The 20740-nt window shown below is 43.0% G+C and overlaps 1 protein-coding gene across 1 annotated transcript in view; it reads right to left on the reverse strand.

Moving 5' to 3' along the window:
- Positions 1–20740, reverse strand: part of ASTN2 (astrotactin 2) — a 1089443-nt gene that overhangs the window by 622854 nt on the left and 445849 nt on the right. The gene's annotated exons all lie outside the window — the stretch shown is intronic.

The following is a 20740-nucleotide window of genomic DNA, read 5'->3' on the forward strand; positions in this document are numbered from 1 at the left end:
AGAATGGACCGCAGACAGTCATCGAAGGCCTAAAATAAAAAAATTGGGCTGGCTGTAGGCAATTTTAAATTGGTTCCAGGGGTACACGGGCAGCAGTGGTGTGGTCAGTGGAGGCCTAGTGGAAGGAGTGACCGCAGACAGGCATCGAAGGCCTAAAATAATAACACATGGCTGTAGGCAATTTTAAATTGGTTCCAGGGGTACACGGGCAGCAGTGGTGTGGTCGGTGGAGGCCTAGTGGAAGGAGTGACAGCAGACAGGCATCGAAGGCCTAAAATAATAACACATGGCTGTAGGCAATTTTAAATTGGTTCCAGGGGTACACGGGCAGCAGTGACCTGGTCAGTGTAGTAGTAGTTGAAAGAATGGACCGCAGACAGGCATCGAAGGCCTAAAATAAAAAAAATTGGGCTGGCTGTAGGCAATTTTAAATTGGTTCCAGGGGTACACGGGCAGCAGTGGTGTGGTCAGTGGAGGCCTAGTGGAAGGAGTGACCACAGACAGGCATCGAAGGCCTAACATAACAAAAATGTCAATACAATGGTATTGTCAGTGGCAGGCATTGAAGGATGTCAGCGCATAGACTAAACATTGGTGGAGCTGTGAGATAATTTTGCAAGTGGTAGAGCACTGTTTGAGCTGGGGTGGGGGGAAACTGTCTTGTGGCCGGCGGTACAGGCCCAGGGCCCCTCATATTACAACGGTGTGTCTGACGTTGGGTGCGCACCACCACCGCCAGAGACACTTTATTGTACTAGGAGGGACCCAGTGGCAGTGCCGTCGACCAAAAGCGGGCTCACCCACCTCTTCAGACAAACTGCACTCTCACGGGTGCTGTCGCCAAGTGTCGATACCACGGCCCCGTGTGGGGAGTTTGGCCATTTAGTGAGGTGTAAACATGTCGTATGCTGGACAATCAGGTGCTGAAAATTACGAGATTGGAAAAGGCATTCAGAATAGTCCACAGGCAAGACCTTTTCATAGGAAAGCTAGGTGTCAGCCGGGCAAGGTGGGGCAAAAGATTTCGAAATCCAGTTGTGGTTCATTTTAATGAAGGTTAGATGATCTACATTTTGGGTAGCCAGACGAGTCCTTTTTTCTGTTAGTATTGAACCTGCAGCACTGAATACTCTTTCTGATAGGACACTAGCTGCCGGGCAAGCAAGCTCCTGCAATGCATATTCTGCCAATTCTGGCCAGGTGTCTAATTTTGATGCCCAGTAATCAAATGGGAATGACGGTTGAGGGAGAACATCGATAAGGGATGAAAAATAGTTTGTAACCATACTGGACAAATGTTGTCTCCTGTCACTTTGAATTGATGCTGCAGTACCTGTCCTGTCTGCGGTCATAGCAAAATCACTCCACAACCTGGTCAGAAAACCCCTCTGGCCAACGCCACTTCTGATTTCTGCCCCTCTAACTCCTCTGGTCTGCTGGCCCCTGCAGCTCGTGTGAGAACGATCACGGGCGCTGTGTGCAGGGAATGCCAGAAGCAAACGGTCAACAAGAGTTGATTGTTTGGTTGCTAATATTAGTTCCAAGTTCTCATGTGGCATTATATTTTGCAATTTGCCTTTATAGCGAGGATCAAGGAGGCAGGCCAACCAGTAATCGTCATCATTCATCATTTTAGTTATGCGTGTGTCCCTTTTGAGGATACGTAAGGCATGATCCGCCATGTGGGCCAAAGTTCCAGTTCTCAAATCTGCGGTTGTGCTTGGTTGAGGGGCAGTTTCAGGCAAATCCACGTCACTTGTGTCCCTCAAAAAACCAGAACCCGGCCTTGCCGCGCCACCAATTTCCAGTGGCCCCGGAAAAGCTTCCTCATTAAAAATATAATCATCCCCATCATCCTCCTCGTCCTCCTCCTCCTCTTCGCCCGCTACCTCGTCCTGTACACTGCCCTGGCCAGACAATGGCTGACTGTCATCAAGGCTTTCCTCTTCCTCAGCTGCAGACGCCTGATCCTTTATGTGCGTCAAACTTTGCATCAGCAGACGCATTAGGGGGATGCTCATGCTTATTATGGCGTTGTCTGCACTAACCAGCCGTGTGCATTCCTCAAAACACTGAAGGACTTGACACATGTCTTGAATCTTCGACCACTGCACACCTGACAACTCCATGTCTGCCATCCTACTGCCTGCCCGTGTATGTGTATCCTCCCACAAAAACATAACAGCCCGCCTCTGTTCACACAGTCTCTGAAGCATGTGCAGTGTTGAGTTCCACCTTGTTGCAACGTCTATGATTAGGCGATGCTGGGGAAGGTTCAAAGAACGCTGATAGGTCTGCATACGGCTGGAGTGTACGGGCGAACGGCGGATATGTGAGCAAAGTCCACGCACTTTGAGGAGCAGGTCGGATAACCCCGGATAACTTTTCAGGAAGCACTACACCACCAGGTTTAAGGTGTGAGCCAGGCAAGGAATGTGTTTCAGTTGGGAAAGGGAGATGGCAGCCATGAAATTCCTTCCGTTATCACTCACTACCTTGCCTGCCTCAAGATCTACAGTGCCCAGCCACGACTGCGTTTCTTTCTGCAAGAACTCGGACAGAACTTCCGCGGTGTGTCTGTTGTCGCCCAAACACTTCATAGCCAATACAGCCTGCTGACGTTTGCCAGTAGCTGCCCCATAATGGGAGACCTGGTGTGCAACAGTGGCAGCTGCGGATGGAGTGGTTGTGCGACTGCGGTCTGTGGACGAGCTCTCGCTTCTGCAGGAGGACGAAGAGGAGGAGGAGGGGGTGCGAACGGCTACAGCCAATTGTTTCCTAGACCGTGGGCTAGGCAGAACTGTCCCAAACTTGCTGTCCCCTGTGGATCCTGCATCCACCACATTTACCCAGTGTGCCGTGATGGACACGTAACGTCCCTGGCCATGCCTACTGGTCCATGCATCTGTTGTCAGGTGCACCTTTGTGCTCACAGATTGCCTGAGTGCATGGACGATGCGCTCTTTAACATGCTGGTGGAGGGCTGGGATGGCTTTTCTGGAAAAAAGTGTCGACTGGGTAGCTCGTAGCGTGGTACAGCGTAGTCCATCAGGGCTTTGAAAGCTTCGCTTTCAACTAACCGGTAGGGCATCATCTCTAACGAGATTAGTCTAGCTATGTGTGCGTTCAAACCCTGTGTATGCGGATGCGAGGCTAAGTACTTCCTTTTTCTAACCATAGTCTCATGTAGGGTGAGCTGGACTGGAGAGCTGGAGATCGTGGAACTAGCGGGGGTGCCGGTGGACATGGCAGACTGAGAGACGGTGGGAGATGGTATTGTTGCCACCGGTGCCCTAGATGCAGTGTTTCCTACTACGAAACTGGTGATTCCCTGACCCTGACGGCTTTGGCCTGGCAAAGAAACCTGCACAGATACTGCAGGTGGTGCGGAAAATGGTGGCCCTACACTGCCGGAAGGGATGTTGCGTTGCTGACTAGCTTCATTGGCCGAGGGTGCTACAACCTTAAGGGACGTTTGGTAGTTAGTCCAGGCTTGCAAATGCATGGTGGTTAAATGTCTATGCATGCAACTTGTATTGAGACTTTTCAGATTCTGTCCTCTGCTTAAGGTAGTTGAACATTTTTGACAGATGACTTTGCGCTGATCAATTGGATGTTGTTTAAAAAAATGCCAGACTGCACTCTTTCTAGCATCGGATACCTTTTCAGGCATTGCAGACTGAGCTTTAACCGGATGGCCACGCTGTCCTCCAACAGGTTTTAGCTTTGCCACGCGTTTTGGGCAAGATACGGGCCCGGCAGATGGAACCTGTTGCGATGTTGATGCCTGCTGCGGCCCCTCCTCCTCCGCTTCAGAACTGCTGCCGCCTGCACCCTGTTCCCCCAATGGCTGCCAATCGGGGTCAAGAACTGGGTCATCTATTACCTCTTCTTGTAGCTCGTGTGCAACTTCGTCTGTGTCACCGTGGTGGTCGGTGGTATAGCGTTCGTGATGGGGCAACATAGTCTCATCAGGGTCTGATTCTTGATCAGCACCCTGCGATGGCAATGTTGTGGTCTGAGTCAAAGGACCAGGATAGTAGTCTGGCTGTGGCTGTGCATCAGTGCACTCCATGTCAGATTCAACTTGTAATGGGCATGGACTGTTAACTGCTTCACTTTCTAAGCCAGGGACGGTATGTGTAAAGAGCTCCATGGAGTAACCCGTTGTGTCGCCTGCTGCATTCTTCTCTGTTGTTGTTTTTGCTGAAGAGGACAAGGAAGCGACTTGTCCCTGACCGTGAACATCCACTAACGACGCGCTGCTTTGACATTTACCAGTTTCACGAGAGGAGGCAAAAGAGCTAGAGGCTGAGTCAGCAAGATAAGCCAAAACTTGCTCTTGCTGCTCCGGCTTTAAAAGCGGTTTTCCTACTCCCAGAAAAGGGAGCATTCGAGGCCTTGTGTAGCCAGACGACGAACCTGGCTCCACAGCTCCAGACTTAGGTGCAATATTTTTTTTCCCACGACCAGCTGATGCTCCACCACTACCACTACCCTCATTACCAGCTGACAATGAACGCCCCCAGCCACGACCTCTTCCACCAGACTTCCTCATTGTTTTAAAAACGTTAACAAACGAACGGTATTTGTTGCTGTCACACAACTTACACGGTGAGCTATAACTTCAGTATGATTTAGCTACCCCTTTACAGGTGAGTGAGACCACAACGAAAATCAGCCACAATGTTACACACTCTGTTGTTGTTGGCAACAAATGAGATGGCACACACGCAGGACTGTCACTGAAGCGCATATGTAAATATTTATCTCCCACTGATTTGTGTTTGTTTTTTTTAAAAGGGAGACTTCAGAAAAAAAAAAAATTAAAAAAAAATTATTTTTTACAGAAGAATTTATAAAACAAATAAAATGAAATGATTGTTTCAGGGAGAATTTAGGAAAAAAAAAAAGGCTTTGTAGGGCCCACTGAGTGAGAGAGGACGCACACAGGAGTCAGGAGTGGCACACAAGCCCAGAGGCCAATATTAATCTCCCACCGATTGATTTAGTTATTTTTTTTGGTAGATTTTGGAACCCAAATCAAGCAAAAAAATTAATAGGCTTTCTATGGCCCACAATTGGGGAGAGAGAGAGAGATGGCACACCCAGGAGTCAAGACTGGCACACAAGCAGAAGGGGCAATATGAATCTCCCAGAGATTTTTTTTTTTTTTTTTTCTTTCAGGGAGACTTGAGAGAAAAAAAAAATACAAAAAAAATGATTTTTTTCAGGAATAATTTAGAAACCAAAGAAAATAAAATGATTGTTTCAGGGAGAATTTAGAAAACAAATAAAACAAAAAATAGGCTTTCTAGGGCCCACTGAGTGACAGATGACGCACACAGGAGTCAGGAGTGGCACACAAGCCCAGAGGCCAATATTAATCTCCCACTGATTGATTTAGTGATTTTTTTTGGTAGATTTTGGAACCCAAATCAAGCAAAAAAATTAATAGGCTTTCTATGGCCAACAATTGGGGAGAGAGAGAGAGATGGCACACCCAGGAGTCAAGACTGGCACACAAGCAGAAGGGGCAATATGAATCTCCCACAGATTTTTTTTTTTTTTCAGGGAGACTTGAGAGAAAAAAAAATACAAAAAAAAATGATTTTTTTCAGGAATAATTTAGAAACCAAAGAAAATAAAATGATTGTTTCAGGGAGAATTTAGAAAACAAATAAAACAAAAAATAGGCTTTCTAGGGCCCACTGAGTGACAGATGACGCACACAGGAGTCAGGAGTGGCACACAAGCCCAGAGGCCAATATTAATCTCCCATTTTTTTTTTTCCAGGGAAAATTTATAAACCTAATAAAAAAAATAATAATAAATAGGCTTTCTATGGCCCACTATCTGAGAGAGAGAGATGGCACGCTTAGGACTGGCACACAAGCCCAAAGCCAAATATTAATCTCCCACTGATTGATTTAATGATTTTTTCAGGTAGAATTTAGAACCCAAATCAAGCAGAAAAAATTAATAGGCTTTCTATGGCCCACTGAGTGAGAGATGGCACACACAGGAGTAAGGAGTGGCACACAAGCCCTGAGGCCAATATTTTTCTCCCACTGATTGATTGATTGATTTTTTCAGGTAGAATTATGAACCCAAATCAACCAAAAAAATAAATAGGCTTTCTATGGCCCACTATTTGTGAGAGAGATGGCACGCTCAAGACTGGCACACAAGCCCAGAGGCCAATATTAATCTCCCACTTTTTTTTTTTTTCCAGGGAAAATTTATAAACCCAATAAAATAATAAAAAAATAGGCTTTCTATGGCCCACTATCTGAGAGAGAGAGAGATGGCACGCTTAGGACTGGCACACAAGCCCAAAGGCCAATATTAATCTCCCACTGATTGATTTATTGATTTTTTCAGGTAGAATTTAGAACCCAAATCAAGCAAAAAAATTAATAGGCTTTCTATGGCCCACTGAGTGAGAGATGGCACACACAGGAGTAAGGAGTGGCACACAAGCCCTGAGGCCAATATTTTTCTCCCACTGATTGATGTTGTGATTTTTTCTGGTAGATTTTGGAACCCAAATCAAGCAAAAAAATAAATAGGCTTTCTATGGCCCACTGAGTGAGAGATGACACAGACAGAGATGGCACTCTAGCAGAAATGTCAATCTTGATCTCCCACAAAAAAAAAAAAAAAAAAAAAAGGAACTGTCCTTCAATTACTATCTCCCTGCAGTAATCTCAGCCAGGTATGGCAGGCAGCAATAAGGAGTGGACTGATGCACAAATTAAATAAAAAGTGTGGACAAACAAGATAGCTGTGCAGAAAGGAAGGAACAAGAGGATTTGTGCTTTGAAAAAAGCAGTTGGTTTGCACAGCGGCGTACACACAGCAATGCAGCTATCAGGGAGCCTTCTAGGGCAGCCCAATGAGCTACAGCGCTGAGGAAAAAAAAAAAAGGAGCTTCCACTGTCCCTGCACACCGAAGGTGGTGTTGGGCAGTGGAAATCGCTACAGCACAAGCGGTTTTGTGGTTAATGGACCCTGCCTAACGCTATCCCTGCTTCTGACGAAGCGGCAGCAACCTCTCCCTAAACTCAGATCAGCAGCAGTAACATGGCGGTCGGCGGGAACTCCCCTTTATAGCCCCTGTGACGCCGCAGACAGCAAGCCAATCACTGCAATGCCCTTCTCTAAGATGGTGGGGACCAGGACCTATGTCATCACGCTGCCCACACTCTGCGTTTACCTTCATTGGCTGAGAAATGGCGCTTTTCGCGTCATTGAAACGCGACTTTGGCGCGAAAGTCGCGTACCGCATGGCCGACCACGCACAGGGGTCGGATCGGGTTTCATGAAACTCGACTTCGCCAAAAGTCGGCGACTTTTGAAAATGTTCGACCCGTTTCGCTCAACCCTAGTCCCTAAGTTATGTTCACACACTTCCCCTTGACAACCTCATCTGGGTCGGATTGTGGGATGTTCATAGCCCTTCAGGATTTAATGAAATCCTCAACTTACGAGATATCTTCACCTCTAAGGTCCCCCAATATTAAACATTGCCGTCATATTTCTTATCATGATTTTACAATTACATAGACGCCAAAAATGACAGGTATAGCAACATCTATCAGATCGTTATTTAATTGGAGCGATTCTAGTAGCCCTACACTGATGTGAATTAATGTGTCACGTCCGTCCCTTCACTATGATACTGAAAATCTATATCTCATGCATATTGGAGCGATACTGAACCCAATATTCCTATCTGGACAATGGAGACACCCCAGCTGGAGCCTTCTCATAAAAACCCTTTGAACCCAGGATTTTGCTAACTCAGAAGAAGCGCCTGCTTCTTGAATCTACAAATCTTAGATTCTATGCTTGTTTCCCACAATAGATATCCTGTTTTAATCACCTGGGTACTGCAGGGAGTTTAGGATTCAAAAGGGATATGAATGGTTAGCTCTACCTATCTTAATTTGCCTTTTCACTTCCTAGCTCTAGTAATTCTCCCTCTTCCCATATCTCCAAGGTGTCCACTTTTTGTCCCTGATGTTCTTTGTGGGGGAGAGTGGGGGGTGAATGCCCCCTCCCTAGAAATATCGTATGGATTTTAATTTTCCTCTATGACAGGATGCGTTAGAAGGGGCTCATGATAAGTACAGAGCTTTGCTTCTATACTGTTATGCTAACAGTCAGGCCACACTAGTGTACAGCTTTGGGCTCTGATGTATAATGAGGACATTCTCTAGAGAATCACACACAGCTTTACAAGATGTTAAACCAGGGTAGGATTGAAAATATGTTTTAATTTAATTTTAGATTTGGATTTAAAGAAAAATAAGCTAAAGAATGACACTAAATAAAACACAAAATAAACTCTAGACACACTAGAGAACTATATTCCATGAAATAAAATTAAGTGGGACAGATGTGGAAAAGATTTAGGAATATTAGTGGATGATAATCTGAATTATAGAAATCAATGCCAAAGACCTGCTGCCAAATTAAAGATCATAGAATGCATTAATAGGTGCATGAATGCATACAATTAGAACAGCTGTAGAGCGTTATCACTAAATCATATCACTAGCCTGTAATCACAAATTGACGCCCTCAGGACATTTTCTCATATTTACTGCATTCAGTAGGATCTCATAATTTAAAGAAACATTACATTTTCTCAGTCAGTATTAGACCAATTAGAATCCAGAATCTGCTAATGTCAGGACACGTGACTATATCTTATTTTTTGTTGCAGAAAAGTTTTAGTTTTTTCTACAGAACTTAAAGTGGTGCCTTTGAATTAATATTGGACAATATTAGCTCAATGGGTCTGGATAGCACAATTTCTAACTGAATACATTTGTTGAACAATTTAACAACAAAAGTAGCCAAAATGGCTAATATACAGAATGTGATGAAATGTTTAACTTGATGGTAAGATCTGGGAGAAAATTGAAAGGGCGCTTATAGGATCAGATAGAGCCATATTAACATAGGGGGTGAATTACAAATGCTCACTTTTGCGTGTTGAGCAGATATAGACTGTTAGGGCTAGCGGAACGCACCGAGTAAATATAGAGGTTTTATTATAATAGATGCGTTCGCAGCCCGGGGTCCACCGTGCAGGAGGACCTGCTGCTATTAAACAGCGGAACTATATGGCGGTATGAGCTAACTCTGTTACTTCACAGAGTAGCCGTGAACTCAAAGCACTGCGCCCTGTTTGACTTCACAGAGGCACAAGCTAACTACCCAACTGAGAGCAGTCAGTTGTCATGCATGCACACAAGAACTCCTCGCCGGAGGTGCCAGCATTCTAGGGGCTTATTTCAGCCGGGTCCCTGAACACAAACTCACATGACCACACTAGCGCAAAGCACATAACATAGAACGATACTAGCGCATGGCCATGCGGCCATGCGAGCCTTAAATAGTTGCAGCACATACAGGAACTTCCTAGAAGGATCAATGAGAGGCTGCCACAGAGCGTGAGCACCTACAGGACCTTCCTGAAGGACCAATGGCTTTAGCTGCAGTATCTGATCATGTGACCTTAGATCTCCACTGAGAGATCTTACTCTGGGCATGCTCTGAACGGGAAAAGCAGGACTTAGTCCCAGAAGCGTCTGCTCGCCGCTGCCCAGCACTGACTTCAATGGCAGAAGCAAGAAAAGCAGCAGTAACTCTTTGTACAGAGTCAGACTGAGCGAGACGCTGAGAACGACGTCTCCGCTGAGCAGGCTCCACTGCGGCAGGAGAAGAATGGGAGACCGCAGCAGAGATGGCCCGAAATTCCCCCTGTGCAGAGGCGGGAACTCGACCCCTAGCATAGACACAATAATACTCTGGCATATACACTCCTCAACACTGGAATTGGAAAAAGAAAAAGATGGAAACAAAATTTCTCAAACATCTCAGTTTATTCAAATATCTTTTAGCAAACCAAAAAACAAATAATATACACTCTCCATATAGGATGCTGAGTAGAATGCAATAATACCTTTCAAATGGTTTCTGAATGGTGTGAAAAAAGAGGGACAGTCTCACCCTGTTCTTTTCAAAGGTAAGACAATAGCTGTTTATATCTGATGCTATGTCTGGGGAGATGGCACATTCTCATCCATACAAATACCCCATCGTTATATGTCACCAGTTCCCATAGAAACCCCAAATAGATAATATACACTTCCCTTCGCGTTTTGTTTTCTTATACTCATCAGGGGAAGGTTCCTATATCCCTCCATTCATGTGGGAGATTTGTCCAAAAAACGGGGTGCTGTGACGGTCAGCATCCTATATGGAGAGTGTATATTTTTTTTTTTTTGGTTTGCTGAAAGATATTTGATGTGAAATCATATAGTTCTCTTCAATTTCCAAGGGAATTTTTTTGTCATAAGATCCTCAACAGTTTGATGTTTGTGGTATTGCGGTTTAATTGGCATTCCTTTTTGAATGTGATATATTGTCCTATATGTATTTTTTTATTTAATACTATTCTATGGTATACTATTTTAAAAGAATATATTAAAAGTTAATTTTTAACTAATTAATCACACCCTGCTTTTTGTACAATATTTTTTGATTGGTGGTCACAGCTTTCCAAAAATTAAGCTGCTGATACCACGACAAACGCTGTGCCAACTTTGTCAGAGTTAAGAAAAACGTACATGAAAAGAACCGCCTTGAATAGAATGTCTAATTGATACTACTGCTTAATACTAAATAATCAGCTCCAAATTGTGAGTCTTAGCCCTGACGCTGTGCGCAAAATAGATGCAAAATAGATGCATCAAGAGTGATGCTTTCTCCAAATAGTGCTATAAACGTTCTGGATAAGATAGGCATAAAATGTATACGCTTATTAGCATTGGCAATGTATGCTGGTCAGTCAATGAAGTATCCAGACCAAAGCTCGTTTCTTACCTACTTGGCATTAATAAGCTGTTCAATTCATAAGCACAGGGGGTGGGCGAGTATTACCGTTTGGTGCTCCGGTCCCAATATGACCGATATCTGCCATGCAGAGCAAGAAGACGCCCCGGCCGGCGGCGTGACGGCATTCGCAGGGAAAAACACTAGAGAAAAAAGCGTCCGCTAGTGGTCGCTGAAGGCGTGTGACGTCACTAGGCTAAGGAGCCTCGCTGGGACCAATAGAGTCAACCAACGCGTTTTGAAGGATCACGTCCTTCTTCCTCAGGGTAACTTCTCACTCTTGTGCCTCTCAAGATATAGACCTGCCCAACATTCTAGCGCACCTTATTAACACCGTATGTGCCAAATTCATTGCATAGTCATAGCGCGTATCTTATCATTCAAGTGTATCCATAGCACTTGAATTATTCATCAATTATTAATCAAATATGCATATTTAATTGACGCCCTCTGTATGAGTCATATCCAGTAGACATTGAGAAGATAATGAAGGTGGTACTAATTGTGGGTTGTACATTTGCAGCCATAAAGCATTTTTGCTATATAATTTGTACAAGCAGTTAAAAACAAAATTACGATATTTTATTATATTTAATAAAAAAAACTAAAAATATAAATAAATATATACGTCTAAAAATCAAAATGTTTATTCTACATAATAGTTGTTATTAACTGGGTAGATTGCATATACCCACTTACTACTCTACCTATTTTGGTATATGGCCTGGCCTGCACACTTAAAAGAATACAATAATTAAAACCTGAAACACCAGTATGACACAACAATGACAAATATGGATGCCCCAAAACTACAAACAAGAAATTAAAAACTTATTTTAAAAAAGGGAATAAAAAAGCTTTATTTTAAAAGAAATGTGATGTTCGTCCTTCGTTTTCGAAAATGACCATGACTTCAGGGTTAGAAGAGAATTAGTAGTTATGGGTCCGGAAGTGGCTGATGAGTCCAATCCGGGCCCTGAAGGTTTGCCCACATACTTGACATAAGGAAGCAGATGTAGTCAGTACACCAGATTCTACTTGTACCTTGCGTACAGCGTGTTTTCTTTTTGCGTCAAAGATTTTCCTATCTTCAGCTGCAGGTGCTCCTGAGGTGATGCTGCCCCACCAACCTGGATGATCCAGGGCAAGCTCTTCCCATTCATTGGTGTTGACTTCCAGGTTTTTGAGAGACACCTTAAGGCAGTCTTTATAGCGCTTCTTTTGCCCCTCAACTGCTCGCTTTCCTTGGCACAGTTCTCCGTACAGCAGTTGTTTCGGTAGTCGGCTGTCAGGCATTCTGACCACATGTCCAGCCCACCTGGCTTGGACTTTCAGCAGGAGAGTGTAAACGCTGCAGAGCCCAGTTTATTCCAGAATTGTCGTGTCCAGGACATTGTCTTGCCACCTGATGTGGAGGAGTCTGCGGAGGCAACTCATGTGGAAATGATAAAGCTGTTTAGCATGCTGGCTGTACACTGTCCAGGTCTCGCTAGCATAGAGAAGTGTGGTGAGGACCACCACGCAGCAGACCTTCAGCTTGGTGGTAAGGCTGAGTCCCCTTCATTCCCAGAAGTTCTTACGCAGTCTCCCGAAGGCGGCACTGGCTTTGGCGATTCTGTTATTAACCTCAGCGTCTATGGTTTCTTCACGGGAAAGTGTGCTGCCTAAGTAGGTGAAGTTATCGACTGCTTTGAGGTTTTGCTCCTTCACTGTAATACGTGGCTCCTTGAACAGTTTTCCCGCAACCGGTTGATACATGACTTCGGTTTTTCTAATGTTGATCTCGAGACCAAAACTGTCGCAAGCTTGCAAAAAACAGTCCATTTCATGCTGCATCTGCTGTTCCATGCTAGCATTAAGTGCACAGTCATCAGCAAATAATAATTCATGGATAACAGTCTCATGCACTTTTGTAACTCCCTTCAGGCGTTTTGGGCTGAATAGCTTGCCATTAGTCCTGTACCTAACCTGGATTCCATCTTCACAGTTGTTAAAGGCATCACTTAACATTGCAGAGAACAGCATACTGAACAGGGTTGGAGCAAGCACACAGCCTTGTTTTACGCCATTTGTTACTGGGAAAGCCTCAGATACATCTCCATCGTTCAGAACCTTCACCATCATACCATCAGGGAACTGCCGGATGACTGAGATGAACTTGCTCGGGCAGCCGAGTTTTGCCATGATCTTCCACAGGCCGTCTCTACTGACTGTGTCGAAAGCCCTGGTCAAATCAACAAAAGTTACATAAAAGTCACGGTGTTGCTCCTGGCACTTTTCCTGAAGTTGACGCGCTGAAAAGACCATATCTACTGTGCCACGTTTAGCACGGAAACCACACTGGCTTTCGGGTAATAGTCCTTGCTCAAGGTGATCTAAAAGGCGGTTGAGCAAGAGACGAGCCAATATCTTGCCTGCAGTGGACAGAAGGGAGATGCCTCGATGGTTGTCACAAGATTAGCGATTACCTTTCCTCTTGTATATGTGAATTATGCTGGCATCTTTCATCTGTTGTGGAACCTGTTCCTTTGTCCACATATATTGGAATAGTTTGGTCACCGTTTGCATCAGAACAGGGCCGCCAGCTTTATATACCTCAGCAGGTATAGCATCATTTCCGGGTGCTTTTCCACAAGAAAGTTGTTTTACTGCTTTCCTGACTTCATCTCCACTTGGAATAACTTCAAGCTCCTTGTTGATTTCTACCTGGGGCAGGCGAGCAATAGCCTCATCATTGATATTGGCAGGGCGATTAACAATTTTATTAAAGTGCTCAGCCCACCGTTCCAGAAAAAACAGGCCAGTGCTTTCGAATAATATTTAGTATTAAGCAGTAGTGTGAATTAGACATTCGATTCAAGGCGGTTCTTTTGGTATTAAGTATTTTCTAGGTCATAGCTGTAGCACGATATCCATACTACTTTTCATAATAATAAAAAAAATAATGATCATGGCTTCAAGTTTCCCAAGGGAACGATTTAATAATACAATAAAAAGAAAAAAAACAAGCACCTCCTCCCTCTCCTCTCATCTCAGCATCAAGTAGAAGATCGATAACATCAGAGCTCAAGCTTCAGCCTACAGCCCCCAAAGCCTCCACATTATTACTCAGCCCTCCTCCTTCAAAACCCGCTTCTCCACCATTACAGAAGGTCAACTTTACTCTCTATTCTCAAGATCACATCTCACCAACTGTGCACTTGACCAGATCCCGACTTACCTCATCCCACAGTTTGCATCTCAACCTTAACCTCTCTTAATCTCTTCAACCTATCACAACTGTTTTTCTCCCCTTATGCTTCAAACATGCCTTGATCACGCTTATCCTCAAAAATACCCCCTTGACACATCCTCTGTGTCTAGCTATCATCCTATATCACTTCTTCCCTATGCTTCAAAAATACTGGAACAACATATCCATCTCGAAATAACCTTCCACCTCTCCTCCTGGTCCCTCTGTGACCACTTAGAATCTGGCTTCCGACCACATCATTCCACTGAAATTGCCCTGACTAAAGCCACCAATGACCTAATAAGCGCCAAACAAGAGCAACACAACTCTGTCCTCTTCCTCCTAGACCTGTCATCTGCTCTTGATACAGTGGACTACTCCCTCTTACTACAAATTCTCTCATCTCTTGGCATCACAGACTTGACCCTATCTTGAATCTCTTCATACTTAACAGACTGGACATTAGTGAGTCCCACTCACACACCAACTCCTCATCTCGCCCCATATCTGTCAGTGTCCCCCAAGGTTTTTAAATACATTTGTAAAACGGTGTGTATTTTTATTTCAAATAAAGATAGACATCTTATAGATGCCTCTCCATTACTAAAATGTGGGCTTGATGTCACCTGACAATACAAAGGTAACATTAACTCCACTAATATGAACCCCACTTGCCACCACCACAGGGCAAGGTGGAAGAGTCAGGTATACGGCCAGAATTGGCACATCTAATAACTGCTATTTTTAGACTGGGGGGCAATATGTATGGCCCCATACCAGCCCGAGAATAACAGGTCCCAGCTGTCTGCTTTAGCTTGGCTGGTCATCAAAAATGGGGGCGACCCCACGCCATTTTTTAAAATTATTTATTTAAATAATAAAAAAAGACTGAGGTTCCCTCTATTCTTGATAACCAGCCATGATAAAGCTGACAGCTGAGGGTTGCAGCCCGCAGTTGTCAGTTTAGCCATGCTGGTTATCAAAAACAGAACAGACTCCACGTCATTTTATTTATTTACTTATAGCGCTGTTTGATTAAATATCTCCCATCAACAGGTCCTGCTTTCGCTGTTATTATTGGCAGCAAGTGTAGGTTGATGGGAGTAGTATTCTCTCATTAACCAATGCCTCTATGACCAGAGGTAAACTTTTTACCACTGGTAACAGCTGCTGGCTGTCAGATGAACTGCAGCTCTCTGACCGGTGGTAATAATCTTATCGCCGATCAAAGCCCCCGGAATTTTTCACGCTGTCATGCAGATGACAGAGTGGGAAACACCCAATATTCGGGGTGCCGAAACTAATAGTAACACAGATTTCCTGGAGAAGTTCGTGCTCAGGGTCCATGCCCGAACAGTAGGTGTTCAGTACAGACCCCTGAACTTTACTGTTGGGGTTTGCCCATCACTACTGCTAACCAAAACCCACATTGTCTGTCCACTAGTTCATCCTTTATCTCTGCTAGATTTCTAAAACATAACATGGACAAAACAGAACAAATCATTTTTCCCCATCTCACTCAACCCCCCCAACAGACCTGTTTATTAAAGTAAATGACTGCTCACTCTCTCCAGTTCCACAAGCTTGCTGCCTTGGGGTAACCCTGGACTCTAATCTCTTCTTCAAACCACATATCTAAGCCCTTTTCACTACCTGCCAACTCCAACTCAAAAATATATCCCAGATCCGTACATTCCTTAATCAAGAATCTGCAAAACCCCTAGTTCATGCCCTCATCATACCCCACCTCAACTACTGCATCCTCCTGCTCTGTGGCCTTCCAACACTCTTGCATTCCTCCAATCTATCCTAAGCTCTGCTGCCCGACTAATCTAACTGTCCCTCCGCTATTCCCAGCTATTACCCGGACCCTCCTCTCTTTTAATCCCTTCTCTTGCTCCCCATTGCCTAGAGACTACAGTTCAAAACCTTAACCATGCCATACAAAGCCATCCATAACCTGTTTCCTCCATACATCTGTGACCTAGTCTCCAGGTACTTTCCTGAATTCAACCATCGATCCTCACAAGATCTCCTTCTCTACTCCCCTCTTATATCCTCTTCCCACAATCGCATACAAGATTTTGTTTGAGCATCCCTCCTTCTTTGGAATTCTCTACCCCAACATATCAGACTCTCACCTACCATTGAAACCTTTAAAAGCAAAAGCAACTTGAAGACCTACCTATTCCGACAAACCTACAACCTCCAATAATCCCCGGTCCACCATACCACTGCACGACCAGCTCTACCCTCACCTACAGGATTCTCACCCATCCCTTGTAGACTCAGAGCCCTTGCGGGCAGGGAACAGTACCAGTCAGTGTCTTGTATTATTTAAGATTATTGTACTTGTTTTTATTATGTATACCCCTTTTTTCACATGTAAAGTGCAATGGAATAAATGGCGCTATAATAATAAATAATAATAATACTTTTAACACTGACATCACAATCTGACATTTTTTTCACTTTATAACAAACTCACAAATTACTAATATTACACAAGACAATGTTTAATAACTAAACATTATGATTTTGCAACACATAAAATTAATGTAAATCTCTTAATTTAGGTCCTGTGTTTTTAGATGAAGCAGAGAATAAAAGGAGTTCATTTTTATTTGCAATTTCTAAAGCACTTACCAGCAAGTCTAAAATACATTTTAATCTGCAATTGCAGTTGGATTCAGAAATATTTGGACAGTAACAAAAGTTTTTATCTCTTTACCAAAACATATTTAAGATACAGTTATATAATCAATATGGTCCGACTCTGAGCTTACATTTGAGGGCATTCAAATCCTGATTAGTGTAAGAGTTTATTAATTACAGATGTTTAATATGGAGCTGCCTCTTTTTAATGGAATTAAAAGTAATTGGACAATTATCTCAAAATTTCTTTAATTGGATGCATTGACTTTTCCCTTATTAATTCATTAACAATTAAGTAGAGAAAAGGTCTGGAGATGATTCCAGGTTTGGCATTTGCATTTAGAAGCTGTCACTGTGAACTCATAACATGAGGTCAAAGCAGCTCTCCATGGAAAAGAAACAGACCATCATTAGGGTTAAAAAAATAAAAATTCATAACAGAGGTAGCACAAATATTAAGAGTGGAGAAATCAACAGTTTGGTACATTCTGCAAAAAAATATTGCACTGGTAAGCTGGGAACTCAAAAAGCCCTGGACGTCCACGGTAGATAACAGTGGTGGATGATGGCAGAATCCTTTCCAGGGTGAAGAAAACTCCTTCACAACATCCTACAAGTGAAGAACACTCTCCAGAACGTAGGTGTCTCAGTATCTAAGTCTGCCGTAAAGAGAAGACTTCATGAGAGCAAATACAGATGTGCAAACCATTCATCAGCCTTAAAAATAGGCCAGATTAGACTTCGACAAAAAACATCTAAAGAAGTTAGCACAGGTATGGAAAAGCAAAATCTAGGATCAACCTGTACCAAAATGATGGGAAAAAGAAAGTATGCAGACGGCTTAGGCCAGCTCCTGATCCTCAGCACATACTCTAACACATGGTGGAGGCAGTGTGATGGTGCGGGCATTCATGGCTTCCAATGGCATTGGTTCACTAGTAGTTATTGATGATGTGGCAGTAGACAGAAGCAGGCGGATGAATCCTGTGTGCATAGCGCAATACCTTCTGCTCAGATGCAACCAAATGCAGCACAGTTGAATGGACGACATTTCACAGGACAGATGGACAATGACCCAAAGCAAACTGCGAAAGCAAAGAAGTGGAATATTCAGCATATGCCTAGTCAATCACCAGATCTCAGCCCCATCGTGAAGCATTTCACAGGCTGAAGACAAAACTTGAGGCACAAAGAATCACAACAACTGAGGTCACTGCAGTAGAGGCCTGGAAAGCATCACAAAGAAGGAAACCCAGCGCTTGGTGACATCTATATCTTCCAAGAAAAAGAGCCGTATGCACTACCCTGTGAGGGTGCCCGGGTAGGATCCCACACCATATAACAATATAAAATAAACCCGGCACTCAACTTATGGTGAATCTCTTGGGATTTATTAGCAAGAGAGAGGATAGAGGATATCCTCTCTCTTGCTAATAAATCCCAAGAGATTCACCATAAGTTGAGTGCCGGGTTTATTTTATATTGATCTATGTCTTCCAGACTTCAGGCCGTCATGGCTGCAAAGGATTCTCTACATAGTATAAAAACTGAACATTTTATTTATAGTAAAGTTAATTTGCCCAATTACTTTTGAGCCCCTGAAATGAGGAGGCTTTGTTAGAAAGCGGCTGCAATTCCTAAACATTTCACAGGATATTTTTGTTCATCCCCTGTAATTAAGCCTGAAAGTCTCCAGTTCAATTGCATCTCAGTTGTTTCATTTTAAATAAAAATTGTGGCCTACCTCCTAGCTGATATCATGGAGACTCGGTCACTGGCCAAATATCTCTGGACCTAATTGTCTAAGGGAAGAGCTGCAAACCAGACTTTTAAGGGAATTTTTGTTTATCAATTAACTAGGACCAATGTTATTTAATCAGATTAGTGTTTCTTATTCTTTTTCACAAACAGATTCTAAGCGTGAAAAACATCCCACATACTCCAATCACTTCTGTATTTCGGATGAGATACTTTTTATATTTTTTCTCTTTAAATATTAAATGTAAAGTTAGCTAGGCGATAGAACTATTTTGGCAAGAACTTTTAACATTCACCTGCTTTTATGCCATGTAGGATTTCCCGAACTCCCCAACTGTAAAGCATTTTACAATGTTCCTGACAGGTTGGGCTTTCAGATGCCCTCTGTGGGTTGACCAAAGCAGTATCTTTTCTAAAATACGTAACAATTACATTTCAATTCCCCACCCCAACCTGGTTTTCAGAAGCAACACATATTATTGTGTTATAGTCTCAATTTTATTTTATACTCCTTGACATATAAAAGAATGGAAAAGAAAGTAATATCCTTCTGGAATTGCTTCCTTTTTACAGATATCCCTGCAGAGTAACTAGAGAAACACTATCAAAAATATGAGGAGTTCGTAGACTCTCTTGACATTGAAGTTCTAGATTTTCAAATCAAACTTTGGGCATCAAGAGTTGTTCAACACAACCCTGAATTTTTCCATAGCCCACTGTTAATAATTCTTCTCTGGAAGGGATAGTTATTACATTGTCACTTTCATTGATGGCCTATCCTTAGAATAAGTCGTGAATATTTGATCGGTGGGGGTGCACCACCGCCGATTAGGTGTTCTTGGAGCCGATGGCAGCTGCATGTGATCAATTGCGGAGCACAACTACACAGCTCCATCAACTGTTATTAATGTGAATGGGAATCTGTGCAGTTGCCGCAGCTGTGCAGCTCCTCCACTGCTATCGAAAACAGCTAGAGGTACCTGGTGTTGTATGCCCTCTAATGAAATATTGATGACCTACCATCTTAAGAATTGGTCATCTCTAAAAAAGTCTGGACAATCCACTTTAACTTGAATTCATGCTTTTCTCTTTTATTTTGGGATATTCATCTACTAGCTCTAAATCAGCAAACTTGCTGCATTGCTTAAATGTAATCTATTTTTTGACTGATATACTTTGTCCCTTTTTAATTTCTATGACTTGTTATAGAGACTGCAATTACAGAGTTGTATTGGAGTTTTGTGATAGGTCTTATCCATTTTGTAGCAAAACTTCGATCTTAAGATATCAGCAAGACACATCAAACTCTTTTCTTTGGCAAAAATATTGTTTGTTTTAATTTATGTCTAAAATAGACAGACCTCACACAGATTGCAAATACAGCTGTAAGGTAAGATAGCATAAGACATCTCCAGAGAAGGCAAATATCATTCACACAATAAACATATGGGATTAAATGTGGCGGGGAGAAACTAATTATAGCTGGGGAAAAGAGAAAACTAATTAAAACTGCGAAGCAAGAGAGAGCTGACACGTCCATCTCCATGGAAGTAGGGAACTCCTGCACTGACCAGATTATTAAAGCAGCCAGAACTGTTGGGAAGAAAACAGTAAGTCTGAGATATTTTTACGCAGAGGTGGAGAAATACCTTTCCCCAAGATAGGACTGATCAAAGAATTGTCTTAGATGTTTTGGAGCCAGTGGTCAGTGATAAATATTAAGGTTTGCATTGATTCAATATTTAGGAGAGATATACACATAAAGCATAAGCTCCCATCACCTTAAGGCCATTCAAATCCCTCCAACGTAATAACGATCCGATGGATGGTGCTTTCCAGGCCATGTGTCATCTGTATAGACAGATAAAATCACGATAACAGACATGAAGACAATATCTACCACCTGGGACCTCCAGGAGCGAAGATATCCTATAATTTCGAGATCTCATGAAATTCTAAAAGACAGAGCACATCCCACAACAAGCCCTCACGTGAACTCATCAATGTGGGATATGTGGGAGTAGCACTGAGCTAATAAAAATGAAAATGTTGGTCTCTGCCTTTGTTCAATCTGGAATACAGAAATTCGCTGTGAAACTATTCCATTTTCCTAATCAGAGTGCTTCCCTCTGCTAATCTCTGAACCATTTCCATGACATCAAGTTTCGTACTTTTCTTTTGTTA

The sequence above is a fragment of the Ranitomeya imitator genome, chromosome 2, assembly GCF_032444005.1.
Source record: "Ranitomeya imitator isolate aRanImi1 chromosome 2, aRanImi1.pri, whole genome shotgun sequence".
Classification (NCBI taxonomy): domain Eukaryota; kingdom Metazoa; phylum Chordata; class Amphibia; order Anura; family Dendrobatidae; genus Ranitomeya; species Ranitomeya imitator.